This window comes from Cupressus sempervirens, chromosome 7 (assembly GCF_028749045.1).
Source record: "Cupressus sempervirens isolate cs-2001-9-10 chromosome 7, ASM2874904v1, whole genome shotgun sequence".
Lineage (NCBI taxonomy): Eukaryota > Viridiplantae > Streptophyta > Pinopsida > Cupressales > Cupressaceae > Cupressus > Cupressus sempervirens.
The window spans coordinates 885,490,479-885,505,089 of NC_143124.1; positions in this window are offsets into that span (position 1 = coordinate 885,490,479).

The window sequence follows — 14,611 nt, forward strand, 5'->3', positions numbered from 1 at the left end:
ATGGTGCATATGATAGGGAATGATTCCTCTGCCTCTAAGGAAGATAAGATTTTCCTGATGATCTCTTGCCATTAACATACTTGAATTGAAATGTTCCAATGACACAACTTCCCCAAAATAAAATAGCCATCAAAGCTGATTTTGCCACCATATTTGATTGAATAAACTAAGTGGAAATAAGATGCATTCAAACAAGTCCAAACACACCTTGAGAAGTAACAATTAGTTTCTTGTGCTATAATACCCACTTCATGCAATTTGTGCACCTTCAAGTACACAATCGAAGTTCTTCAAAGTTGTATCATAAGTTCAGTTCCTTCTAAGGGATTCCTTCTAAATTCTTATGCATAGAGATGTGTATGTGTGTAAAAAGATAAAGATATTGTTAAGAAGTGGGGGGCATTGAGAAAGACTGGATGGATAAGTAATGCCTTCATTTTCTCAATCCAAGCATTGTTATAGAAATCGATCTGTATGAAAAGTGGCAAATTTGGAGAGGACCCATTTTTGAAACTTCAAGAATTGATTCAGCTCACCATAAAATACCCAACATCTACCATTAAATTTTGGGTTATTAAATTTTGGGTTGCCGAATTCAAGAACACTTATTGAAAGGCATTATATTATCGACATAGGGCTCTCAAATTGCCAAGTCAATTTTTTTATAAAATTTGACTAAACTCTGTTAAACAAAATCAGATTGCACACAGCTGTTAAATATTAAGAACTTTTAGTGATGCAAAAATATTTGAAGAAGGTTACATGTATCAATTTATATATGGTCATTGGCAGATGTACGACTATCACTATAGGGACCCCTTCTTAAGCCTGTGTTTCTATTCGAGCAGCAGAAGTTAGGGTACAATCTAGGTATGTCAATGCAAAACATAGATTATATATATATATATATATATATATATATATATATGAAGCCTAAAACTTCTATATCCATAAAAAGCTAGAACCGTATTAATCTTTTTAAACTATATTAATAAAATACTGTCATTATTCATATTAAAATGGTAATGTAACCTTAAAACAAAATTTAGTGCCATGAATCCTAAGGTTGAATGCAGACAGTAGAATGAAGAGTTTAGCTTGAAGCTTTGAGCTAGATATATTGACCAAATATATAGCATATATATAATATACACTCAGGGTCCTTAGTCTTGTCATATTAGGGCCTACACTTGACATACTAGGGATAGGGTCTTTGGTATTAATGAAGCCCTCTAATTCAGCAAATTTGCAGAATATTCACAGAAAATTCACAATTTCATCGACTTTGTATTATGCTATAACTTATTGACCTAAATATTACCATAAATTCTTAAACTTTGATAAAGCTATTATCATATTCTGAATAAATACTATTGTTGATGTCAAGGGTAGTTCAAACACAAGAAGTTCATGATCAACACATTTAACAAATGAGTTAAAACAAACTCTCTACATTGCATCCACAATAGTTTAACATTTTCAACTAGTTATCCAAAATATAACCAAGGGAAAAAATCTCACGAGTAGGACAATTCTAATCAAATATTTTAAACAAACCTGGCCTATAAACACAATTCACTTCAACAACTAAGTTAACATCAACAGGAAAAACAAGAGACATATAGCTATAGAACCTAGCTCACTCACCAGCAAGCATGTGCCCTCGTCAGCAATCCTGTCAGCAGTCTTCCCAAAAGATGGAGATGAATCTTTGATCAACCATTTCTATTAGAATGATATTGTAGTATTTACCCATAATGGTCATTTAAGTCACCTAATGCATAGTTCAGAATATCATTATTGACAACTATTGCTGAGGGCAAAAAAAATGGGTAAATATATAAAGGGAACACAATGATCAAATATCAAACATTGTAGGTAGCCACACATAAATTTCATATCACATTTGCATTGTATGTTATGGGCAGCAGTATTTGTGGATCATTTTAGAACTACGACATGCAAAGTGTACATTTTATGTTAGTTTGAGCTTCACTTGGTTTCAAGAATACTATAATATTCTCTACTTAACAAGGCCAACCACGTGAAGGTGGAAGCTCATCTAGCCTCACCCCCTTCCCCCTAAAATCAATCTATAGTACCCATTACCATCTAATTACATACTTCATTCATTCATTCATCCATTTATGAACTATAACATTCAATCAATACAATCACATAACATTCATTAATATGATATAAAATTCATTAATACACAATACTAATCAAAACTTCATTAAAACATAACAATATTTATTAACATAAAATAAAAATTTATATTAATACGCATCATTCATACATAATTACTTAAAACAAAGTTCTTTCATTATCCAACATGGTTTATCAAAGAACATTTTTAAAACATCATTTCTTTTTTTTTGTTTTTTTGAGCTCTCTTAAGAAAAGTGCTCATAGGAGCATCCATATCTACTTCATTCTCCTCCTCTTCTGGCACATGTAATGTCAAATTATGATGGCTCATTCTCTTTGGAGAAGTAGGAGGTTGTTGCACTAAAGGGGGCTCTATTGCAAGAACAAGTGAATGGGATAAATTGGCATACTCTTTTTCTTTTTCTAACTGTTACAAGTTTGTAATTAAGTACAAGTACAACATAAAATGCATTTTTCTTACCTAACAATGCCACATCATGTACGTTAACATTTTGATCTGCCATCACGTCAACATGTTGAACACTTGGAACATGGTCCACTCTTTCAGCATGATGTTCAACATGCTCTGAAATATTCAAAAAAAGGATACACGTCAAATTCCAATTGAAGATGTTAAATTGTATTCATAATTGCATAATTAATTTTCAATAGCAAATTAATACCTCAACCACTATAATGCACATCATGGCCTTTGTCACGAGCAGGTTTTGTGGTAGGATATGAAGGCTGCAGTAAAATGTTATGCAGATTGTTATGTAGTCAATTTACGTTTAAATCTAATACCAAAAAAGAATCTTCTCAACTATTTAATTTCATTTACTTTTCATCTGACCAATTTACCTATGAGATATCATTTGGTGCACTGGATTCTTGGGCAAGGCTTATAGATTCTTCATGTAGGCGTGCAACCACAACTTTATAGCCTTCCTTCAAGGGAATTTTTCTATCTTCATATGTGACCTCCACATTGAAATCCGTGCCCTATGTTTTTTGGTTGATAATGTCAATTTTCCATGTATGGCTTCATTAAACAAAACTATTTGCAACATTATATTAAAAAAAATTAAAAAAATCATTACTCTACTTACAAGTCGAGACTGTAGATTCATATAGCCACCAGAGCCAAGTTTGTGTTGGCCAACCTTTTCTACTCTCGCTTTTGTAGCCACGGATGTGTCCTGCAATCTATGAACAATTTCAAACATATTAGATTATATATTTACAAATATCAATAATTAGTGCATGATTACAATGTACTTAATACTATAATGACATACCTCTTTTTGCCCTGTGTTGCTTCATTATCTCTATCTTCACATAGCCTTTTCTCCTTTGCATCTTCTATTATTTCATTCCACTCTATCGGTGGAATCAAAGGAGGATGGTCGTACTTTGGGTTATCCTTAAGAGTCCTTCTATATTGATCCCTCATAGTCTTTATATGCTTTGCTGCTCTTTTCAGAAGTAGGCCAGTGTCAAAAATGTTTTTCCCAAATTTCTCCTCAATAGATGCAATTAGCTGATTTTTTAATTCCACAGCTTGTAAATTCCACCTTTAAAAAAAAAAAATAGATTGTTAGATCAATAGCTTTAATATATTTTGATCCAAACAACTGTTCTCAAAAAGTTTACAATCAGGATGTTTAATGTATGTCAGAATTTCTGCCTAAGGATCATCAATTAATACCAGGTGAACACAATTATTTGCACAATGGGCTAGGTATGCAAATCTCATTTGCATTCAACCATATGAATATGATTAACTTTCAACAAATGTTTTGGATCATGGTTTTCTTCCAGCAGACTTTTTATAGATCTAAGTTATTTTTGTTGGATGCTCCAGCTGATGATTTGGATTCTCCTATTGATGTGACCCCAAGGTTATCCATTTTGCCTAAATTTCATCATTTATTGGTTCCAAATTCATTGCAATCGATTACCTTCCAAAATAAGAGTTTCTCCTTATTAACATGGCCTATTCGACACTTATCTATTCAACCTTCTCCTGTAATATTGAGCTTTATTTGTGATCAAATTATTATTGAAATTGCCAATTCAATCATTTTTGATATTGCAAGAGAAAAAGGTATTCATGATGAGGAATATATCTCGCCTGTGATTGATAAATTGCTTAGAGAATTTCAATTTTGGAATAAAGTGGTTCTGGGTCAGATCCCTAATAGCAAAAGCAAGTTTGTCCAAGTATATCAGTTTAATGGTGTTGCAGGTGAATTAGTATCTCTAGAAGACTCTATGGGGCTAGAAACGATTATCTATCAACAAGTACAAAAATCTACTAATTTGATTTCTCAAGATCCCTATTATCAACATGAGCAAGTGCAACCCTTGCAGGATGATGCTACTATTATTGAAGGTCAAGACAATTTCAAGATTCAGTCGTTATCAATTTTATAGACTCCATCCAAAGTGGTTTCCAATATAAAAACTCCTAAGTCTAGAGGCAGGCCAAAGGGTTCTAAGACTAAGACTGAGATTGTTGCTGGTATCCAAACAACATTGGATAGTAGTTTTATTGTTTCTAAAAGATCGACAAGGAGAACACGATGTTTTTCTTGTCCACAATGAAAATCAACTCATGGAATGTCACGGGTATCAATGCCTCTCACAAAAGGCATAGAATTAAATAAGTGGTTGATTCTATGCAAGTAGATATTATTTTGCTTCAGGAAACCAAGTTATCTCAAGATAATTTTGACAAAACAGTAGCAAAATGGAAAAAATGGAAATCTTTTCATGCTCATGGAATAGGAGCTTCTGGGGGTCTTGCTTTACTTTGGAATCCTCTCACAGTTAATGCACAACTCATCCAGCAAGATAATAATTGGCAGATGCTGCATATATCTACATTTGATGTATCATTTATTTTGATTAATGTCTATGGACCTTCTTCATCTCAGGATAAAGCATGTTTGTGGGAAACTATCACTCATTCTATTCAAATTCAAGAACTACAACAAGTAGTTATAGGAGGTGATTTTAATGCTTTATTATCTCAGGTAGAGAAAAAAGGAGGTATCATTCCTCCTCCAAAAACTCTACAAGATTTCAATTGTTTTGTGGATAATAACAATCTCATAGATATTCACCCAAGGAATGGATCTTTTACGTGGACAAATAAAAGGGTTGGATTTGCACATATCGCTGCTCGTCTTGATAGATTTCTTTTATCACTTGACTGGAAATTGAGTTGCTCAGATATTTCTTTAGATATTCTCTCATCACCAGGATCTGATCATTTCCCTATATCTTTAACTCTCAATTACAAAGACAAAAGCAGTGAAAATCAATTCCATTCATCCTTCAAATTTGAAAATATGTGGCTTCGTCATCCAACTTTTTTGAAGAATGTTTAGCATTGGTGGAATGAGGCTCCTCATGTGGATGGATTTAAAATGCATCAATTTTCTATGAAGTTGAAATATGTCAAGTCTCAAATCAAAATTTGAAATCAGCATGCATTTAAAAATGTGTTTTCTCAAAAATCAGTAGTCAAACAACAACTAGAAGATGTATATAATCATATCATTCAAAATGGTATGAATGAAGATACAAATGTTTCTCAAAAGAATCTTTAGCGAGATTGGGATGAGTTATGTGCAAGAGAGGAAACTTATTGGAGACAAAAGTCTAGAGAGCTATGGCTTCAAGATGGAGATAGAAATACAAATTTTTTTCATGTTTCAGCTAAACAAAAGAGAGTTAACAATTCAATATTTCAGATCAAAGATGCTATTTCAGGTGATCTTATTACTAATGAAAATCTTATTCGGAATGAAGGGGTGAAGTTTTTTAAGTATCTCCTTGCACCTAATAGCATGCCTTCTCCTTCTAACTCACAAATGAATGAGCTTCTTGATTCAATTCCAAATATGATTTCATCTCAAGATAATGACATGTTGATGGCACCTTTCACTATTCAAGAAATTCGAAAGGTCATTTTTTCTTTTCCTCCAGATAAAGACCCAGGCCCAGATGGCTTCACTGCTATGTTTTATCAAAGTTGTTGGGATATCATTGGATGGGATTTATTGGCAGCTGTTAAAGAATCAAGAAGGTGCAAAACCATGATTAAATATTTTAATACCACAAATATCTCAATTATTCCAAAGATCAAGGATCCTCAAACATTTGCAGATTTTAGGCCAATTTCACTATGTAATCTATCATACAATATTATAACTAAAGCCATATATCTTCGAATGCAACATATTATCCCTCACATTATTTCTCCTGAACAAGGTGGATTTGTTCTAGGAAGGGAAACTATGGAAGGGGCTATAGTGGCGCATGAGGTTCTAAATTCTATAAATTCAAATCATTCCTCAAATTTTGTAATAAAACTTGATATGATGAAAGCTTATGGCAGGGTTTGTTGGAAATTTTTGTTGCAAGTGCTTTCCAAAATGGGTTTTTCAAAGAATTGGTGCAAATGGATTAAGGCATGTATTTTGGGTGCTTGGTTTTCAATATTAATAAATGGTAAACCGGCAGGCTTCTTCTCTTCTACTCAAGGGATTAGGCAAGGAGACCCCCTATCCCTAGTTCTTTTCATCATTATGGTTGAAGCCTTTAGCAGGACCATTTCACATCAACATAAGCTCAGTAATTGGCATGGCGCACTTATTTCGGGTACAAATATTGTTATAACACATTCTCTATTTGCAGATGATACACTTTTATTTGGATTGTCAAATTTTCAGGAAGCTAGGCATATTCTTCATGTTCTCAATCTATATTTAGCAGTGTCAGGTCAAGCCATTAATGCTCAGAAATCAAAAATCTATTTTTTAACACAAACAAAGGGATTTTTGATAAAATTAAACAAATAGTGGGTTTCTCAGAAGATTTATTACCTTCTATCTATTTGGGCATCCCTTTCTTTATGGGTTCAAATAAATCTTCATACTAGGACTCTGTCATTCAACGTATTCAGAGTAGAATCACTGCTTGGAAAGTTAGATGTTTATCCTTGGCTGGGAAAGTCTTGCTGATTAAATCAGTATTAGCTGCAATTCCAAATTACTTTTTTGTTGTTCTTAAAGCTCCCCCCAAAATTCTAGTTCAAATTTATAAAATGATTAAGGGCTTCTTATGGACAGGTAATATGGATGATTCTTGTAAGATCCCACTTATTTCATTACAGGACATGTCACATATTCTAGCAATAGGAGGGGCAGGTGTGCATGACCTTACTAAAAGAAATGAAGCATTTGGTGGGAAATTGGTTTGGAAAATGTACACTAAACCTCAATCCACTTGGTACAAAATTATGCAACAAAAGTATCTGGATAATAATGATCCTTCTAGAATTCTCTCTATTTTGGATCCTCCTAAAGGTTCAGTTATATGGGATTTCATGATAGCTTCTTGTAATATTGTGGTTAATTATGTTTCTTGGGAAGTTAATGATGGTACTAAAGTTAACTTTTGGAGAGATTTTTGGAATGGTCAAATTCCACTTTCCAATAATTTGATTTCTCTAAATATTATTGAAGTGTCAGAACTACACTAGGGTACTCAACTTTATCAGTATGTGGCATATGTTTGTGAACTTTCAAGGAAATTATTTTGGAAGGATCTAGCGGTTTTACCACTTTCATCTCAGGAAATTAGACAATTCAAAGATATTTTGTCTTCCAAGCAAGTCTTCTTTTCTAGATCTCAAGATAGGATTTTATGGGCTCTAGCTAAGGATGGCAATTATTTAGTAAAAGAGGGTTATAAAATTTTGTAGCAAAATGTTTCACATAAAGTTACCTGTAGGGAATTTTCATTTTGTTGGAATCATATTGTACTTCCAAAGGCAGGTTGTTTCACTTGGCTTGCACTAAAACATAGGATTTTGACAAGTGACAGATTGGCTAGATTGCACATTGCCTCCTCTTTTAACTGTGTTTTTTGTGATGAGTGTGAAGAATCAGTGGATCATCTTTTTGTCTCATGCTCATTTGCTTATCAATGTTGGAGTTTTGTCTTGAATAAGCTGCACTATAGTACTCCTCTCCAAAATAATTTGTGGGATCTTTTTCAAGCTTGGCCAGTCCTTTATCCCAAATCATTATTTGCAAACCTTTGGAAATGTATCCCAGCATTGGTTGTTTGGGCTATTTGGTGGGAATGTAACAAATGCATTTTTAGAAAAGAGAGCCATTCCTTAGAATTTTTTTTGGAGGGAATTGAAAGATCTATATCAGAGGTGACAAATTCAAGTTTGCAAAAGACAAAATTTAATCCTATTGTTACTTCTTGGAACTCTCAAATTATTCAAAGATGGAAACATTTATTCATTCCAAATGGTTGGAAAATTGGTAATTCTTCCACTTCTTCATTATCCCGTAATCAAACAAGATGGAGGCCACTAGATGAGGGATATTGGAAATTGAATTTTGATGATGCATCAAGAGGTAATCCTGGCCCTTCTGGTTTTGGTGCATGTATCAAAAATTCAGATGGAGATGTTGTGGCAATTATAGTATCCCCTTTGCCTATTAATACAAATAACATGGCAAAGGCACAAGCTCTGTTAGCTGGTCTTATTTTAGCAAAACAAGGTAATTTTTGATTGCTACATATTGAAGGGGACTCCTCTGTCATTATTAGTGCTTGTATTCATAGGACTATCTTCTCTTGGAAGTTAAAATATATTCTTATTCAAATTTGGAGGCTCCTAGATGAGTGCTTGGATGTTTGTATTTCACACACCTATAGGGAAGGAAACCATGTTGCAGATTTTCTTTTGAATTTGGGTTGTGATGGGTTGTTGATTTCATCACTTCACCCTTTATCCATAATTGAGAAACATCCTGCCCTCAAAAAATTAATTCAAGAAGATAAGTTTGCTGGATCGTGCTCTTGTATACCAGTTTGAAGGAAGGTGATATTCAATTCTAGATATACTGATGGGTGGTACTTGATTCACCCTTTGTAATTATTTGTTCAAAATATCTAAAACTATGTATACATTAGGGACGATGCTGGGTTTTCTTCACTGATTCTTTCCCAGTTGACCTCATTGAATCAAATTAATAAAATATTACAGTGGCTTTCCACTTTTTCCTTTAAAAAAAAAAAAAACTTTAATATATTATAATAAATAGAAGAAAATAAAAATTATGTAGCAATGATATGAAACTACGTACCTTTTACGTATGGTGGGTCCAAATAGTCTCAATGTCATATGAAAAAGATGTTCAAAGAAAGCATTATTACCTACAAAAACATAAAGGATTTATCAGTCCAAAATGAGTAATGTAAAAGTAAACTAAACTTATACTTTAAATAATATCAATTTTAAAGCACCTAGAAGCTTTCATTCTTTTAATGGAAACATAGTTTTCTTATTCAGCAACAATGCCCTTCATACGAACCAATACTAATCACACGAACTGCTCCAGGAAATGGATCAGCTTCAGTAGTACTTCTCTCTGTTGGTCTATCAACTGAAACATCATAACAATTAAATGACAATTTTAGTACTGCTCTCTATTGGTCTACCTCCCTGCCTATGTCCATTTCTCTCTATGTATGGGTATACATATATATGTATGTATCTATGTATGTGTGGTGTGTGTATGCAGGCTTCTGTAGACATCATTTAAGCACTGATATGCTACTTCGTTGTTCATCAATTTGTAGAAAGACATTAAAAAATATAGCACATTACAAAATATAGCAAAACAAGGTTTTACCAGTTCTAGTGGGCATAGATGATGATGTTTGCATGGTCCTTGTTGCTGATAATGTAGCAGACAATAGTGGACCACCAACTGAAGGAGGAGTCCACACTTCATCATGAGCTAAAGAATAGAATATTGTTAGCAAAGACATTTGCAATGGATAAAGATCAAATGGGATATTAGCGAGAAATGTCCACAAAAAAAAAGGTAAGTGTTATAATGTTGATCAAAACAAACAAAGTGTTACTTACACGAAGGTACTACGCAACAACCCTAACCATGTTCACCATGTGATGTCGCAACTGGCACATATGTCTATACAAAAACACATAAAATTAGAGATCATGATCCATAAGATTCTATAAAATATTAATATCTATTGAACTTCTATTACTGCTTTAGTCAAATTACTTCTTACCTTCAAAGATTGGATTCTACGGTCCAATTCTATTCTCAGTGCCTCTTTCTCCTCACTTTTGTCACCCTTGATGATAATGTTAACAAGTTCATCAGTGTATCTTTGCATAATTTTTTGGGTGATGAATACAGGGTTAGTACTAAGGCCAATGTCATGTAGATATGATGCCCGTATTTCAGATTTCATTTGATCAGCGATCATTGTAACTTTTTCCTATCATTTGTGACATCAAATATTCAATACTTTCATCAAAATAACTCCAAAGCCATAAAGAAAAGAACATAATAATATGACATTTGTTTTTATATTAACATTAAAATTTACAATAATTAATATTTACCTCTATTGAAGGTGTCTGAGATGGTGCAACCATATAGCCCTATGAAAAAATTAGTAAGTCTTAGAAATCAGCAACGAAGTAATAGACTTACCAAAAAAAATATTAATAATAAAGTAGATTGTATATGTAAATCAATTGTCTTAAGTTAAAAATTTAGCGTAACTAATGTTTATATCTAAAAAAATATTTGACATGTTCTACTTAATGTTTATATGTGTACATATGGTTTGGAAAGAAATATTTGATCATACAAGACCCCATCATAGTTGACATTGATCCTACCTGGACATTTCATTGATCATCATGATCTTTATCCATGTCATCATCATCATCACCATCATCATACTTGTCACTTTGATCATCATCGTCACCACTACCATCTTCATCACCATCATCATCCTCTTGATCACTATCATCATCATGACCATCATCACCATGATCATCACCATCTTCATTACCATGATCATGATTGTCATCAGCATCATCATCATCATTATCACCATTATTGTTAGCATGACCAAAATCATCACCATCTTCTTCTTCATCATCATTGGGTAACTGTCGTTCCTGATAATCATTTACTTCCTCTTGTGCTTCTTCAATATCTTCTTCTTCAATCACATTATACTTTACCGGCCTTCCTCTTGGGTCATGTCTAACAAAAAATGACCATCCTAGTTTGTGTGGAACACCAAAGTAAAACACTTGCTCGCATTGGCTTGGAAGAACATAGGCCTCATCTCTGACTGGCTCAAATGACCTTGTATTAATCATAGTAAATCCACTATCGTGTTCAATAACAGTCCTATCAGGATCATTTCAATTCAGTCGTAACCTAAACCATTTGACAACAAATAGAACTATTTTGAATGAATTAAAGTCGCACTCAAGTATATCATCCAAAATGCCATAGTATCAATTTTCAGATTGTTGAGGATGTATGTCAGTTCTAGATGAAATATTGGTGACCACGAAGACAACACTTATCCCGAAATCACACATTTTCTTCATTTCATCTAACTTTTTTGTTCAAAATTTATAGCCATGGTAGTACATAGCTTTGTGGTGTTTGACTTGCAATTATTCAAACATGTCAAGAATCTTCTTATTGATCTGTGAGTTGATATTAAACTTATGTCTCATGATTAGTAATCTTATGCATACCTTTGTATCTCTTAAGCCATATATAGATCAAGTACCATTGGCGTAACATTGAGATCTCCATTACGATGAGCTTCTTTAACCAACGATGCAACACCATCCCATGTTAATGAGCGACCATTTTTTTGAGACTGTTCAATCCATACTGTCATCCAATCAAGATTGTTTGCAATATACAAGTGTAGTGCATCCCACTCACGACCAACTATAAAGAAGACAATTACACTAGTTAGAAACAACTTATATATATTGATGATGGATAAGAATTGTTAAATTACAAAAAAAAAAAAAAAAATTACCTCTCACCCTCCTCAATCTACCTTTCCCCATCAGGTACTCCCCTTTGAATTTTTCATTACAGTTGGGATCCCAAATGTGATCTACATGGATACCTGCTACAAACTTTGAAAGATATTCACTGATATACACCATGGTCTGGTATATCATATATCCCTCTATAATAGAACGCTCAGGACATGCTCTTTTTCGAACCAAGCCCTTCATAAATTTCAAGTGCCTCTCAACCATCCACATTGATCTAGCTTGTACAAGTCCACACAATTCAATCCCCTCAACTTGATGTATAAGGTAGTGTTCTTGAGCATTGAAAAACATTGGAGGTAAACACTTTTGCATTTTACACATAAGTTGTGGAATTTTTCTCTTCCAATATTTTATATCTTTTTTATCAATTTCTTTAGATGATAACCACCTAAAAGAGATTCAACATGCAAAAACACATAAAGGAGATTTCAAATAAAATTATACAATAGATTTCAGATTAAAAGCTACAAATCTAAGAAAAAATACTCTTCTAACCTCATGTATTTTCCAAGATCACATATAACTTGTTTAATACTGTTGTCAAACTATTGTGGAAGGGATAGAGGTAGGACAAACTGCAATCATTAAAAAATGATCATTTTAATATATTATTAAATAATGCAATTGGTACTACATTCAATCTTACAAATATACTGTATATAGAAAACATGACTTACCTTCAGGAAGGTATGTCAATCATGTGTTTTCAACCTTGGCCCAAAATCACCTTTCTTTGATAGAAGAGTGCTTATATTTGCAGCAAATCCTATTGGAAATTTTGTTTTTTTTATGACTTCTTTTTATGCATCACTTTGTTGCTTTGTTAATAACTAAGGAAGGGCACTTGTATTTATGCGGTCTTCATTCCTATTTGATTCAATGAAAACTTTTAGTGCATGATTGGATTCGTGAATGTCAGTACAAATTTTAGCAATTTGTTCTCTATCATGCCTTCCATCCAACATTTTTCATAGTGTCTCTATTACATTCTTTCCAATATGCATAGCATCAAACAAATGTGCAATTGGGAGATCTTTGTAGTATGGTAACCTACTAAATTGAGTAGGATAACTTTTCATTCCTCTAGGAAGTTGGTCATTGATGCCTTGATGACCTTCATGAGCATCAATTACAGCATTAGTAAATATAAGACAATATCAAAATACAAATTGTAAACTTCAGACAACAAATTGGACATTACCTCGATGATTTAGTCGATCATATTCCAACTTTCATAAATGAGGTGTAATTCTTCGTGGCCTTGATGATGTCTCTTATTTTCCATTGAAAAGATGTTTTTTGACAATTCAATACCTATGATTATTGTGGAGAAAGTGTCTAAACTCATCAAACACCTGCTTTCCTAAATTTTTTGAATGACAACATTTCATCTTCGGACCACAAACTGGACATACAAATTTTTCCTTTGTTTGAAAACTTAAAAGATCATGTATAATTGGATCATGTACAATTATCATGTGCAACTTAAGCATTCAATAGTAATGTGTAAGCACTATAACAGACCAAAAATATGTGATCTTAACAATATAACATACTGCAAAAATGAGTTAGCCCAGGGGCATCATGTATTGTCCATACAAGCATTACATGGAATTGAAATTGTTGATGTTCTATCAATCTAGAGATATCATACATAGTGATGTCATTCCATAACTTCAACAACTCGTCAATTAGGGGCTCAATATACACGTTCATATATTTAACTTGGTATTTACCTAGCAATTGAATGAACATAAACATTACGTAATTATTATAACCATTTTCATGCCCTATTTATAAATTAATTTAGATAACTATAAAATTAAAAAATACCTAGCACAATCACTGACAACATTATGTGCTCCCTCTTTATGGACATCCAAGGAGGAATGTTATTACTAATAACAAAAATAGGCCATACTGAGTAAACAGATCTCATATCTCCATATGGATTGACACCGTCTGCTGCCAATAAAAGTTTCAGATTACAAGGTTCTTTAAAGTGTGACCATGTTTCTTCTATCTCTTTAAATGTAGAACCATCGGCAGGCATTCACATAATGTCATCCTGACTTCTATTATGTGCATGGTAATCCATAAATTGTGCCAAGCTAGCAAACCTGAATAACCGTTCAAGATGTGGAATAATGAGAATGTACCGAAGAACCTTGTGAGGCACTTTTTTTGTTATTTGATCTGACAGATATCTACTAACATGACAATTAGGGCATTTTGTTGCAAATTCATGTTGTTTATGATATAGAATGTGATCATTGGGACATGCATGTATTGTCTGGTACTTCATTCCAATCTGATCCATAATGTTAGATAATTCTTGATACGAACGAGGCAAAATGTTTGATGGTGGTAACAAAAACTCACTAATCAACCTACAACAACAAATATGCATTGTTAATATAATGAATAGTAATTGTATGCTAACATTGAAGATGAAAAAAATGACATACCTTAGCATACGTGACATTGCTACATTGGATA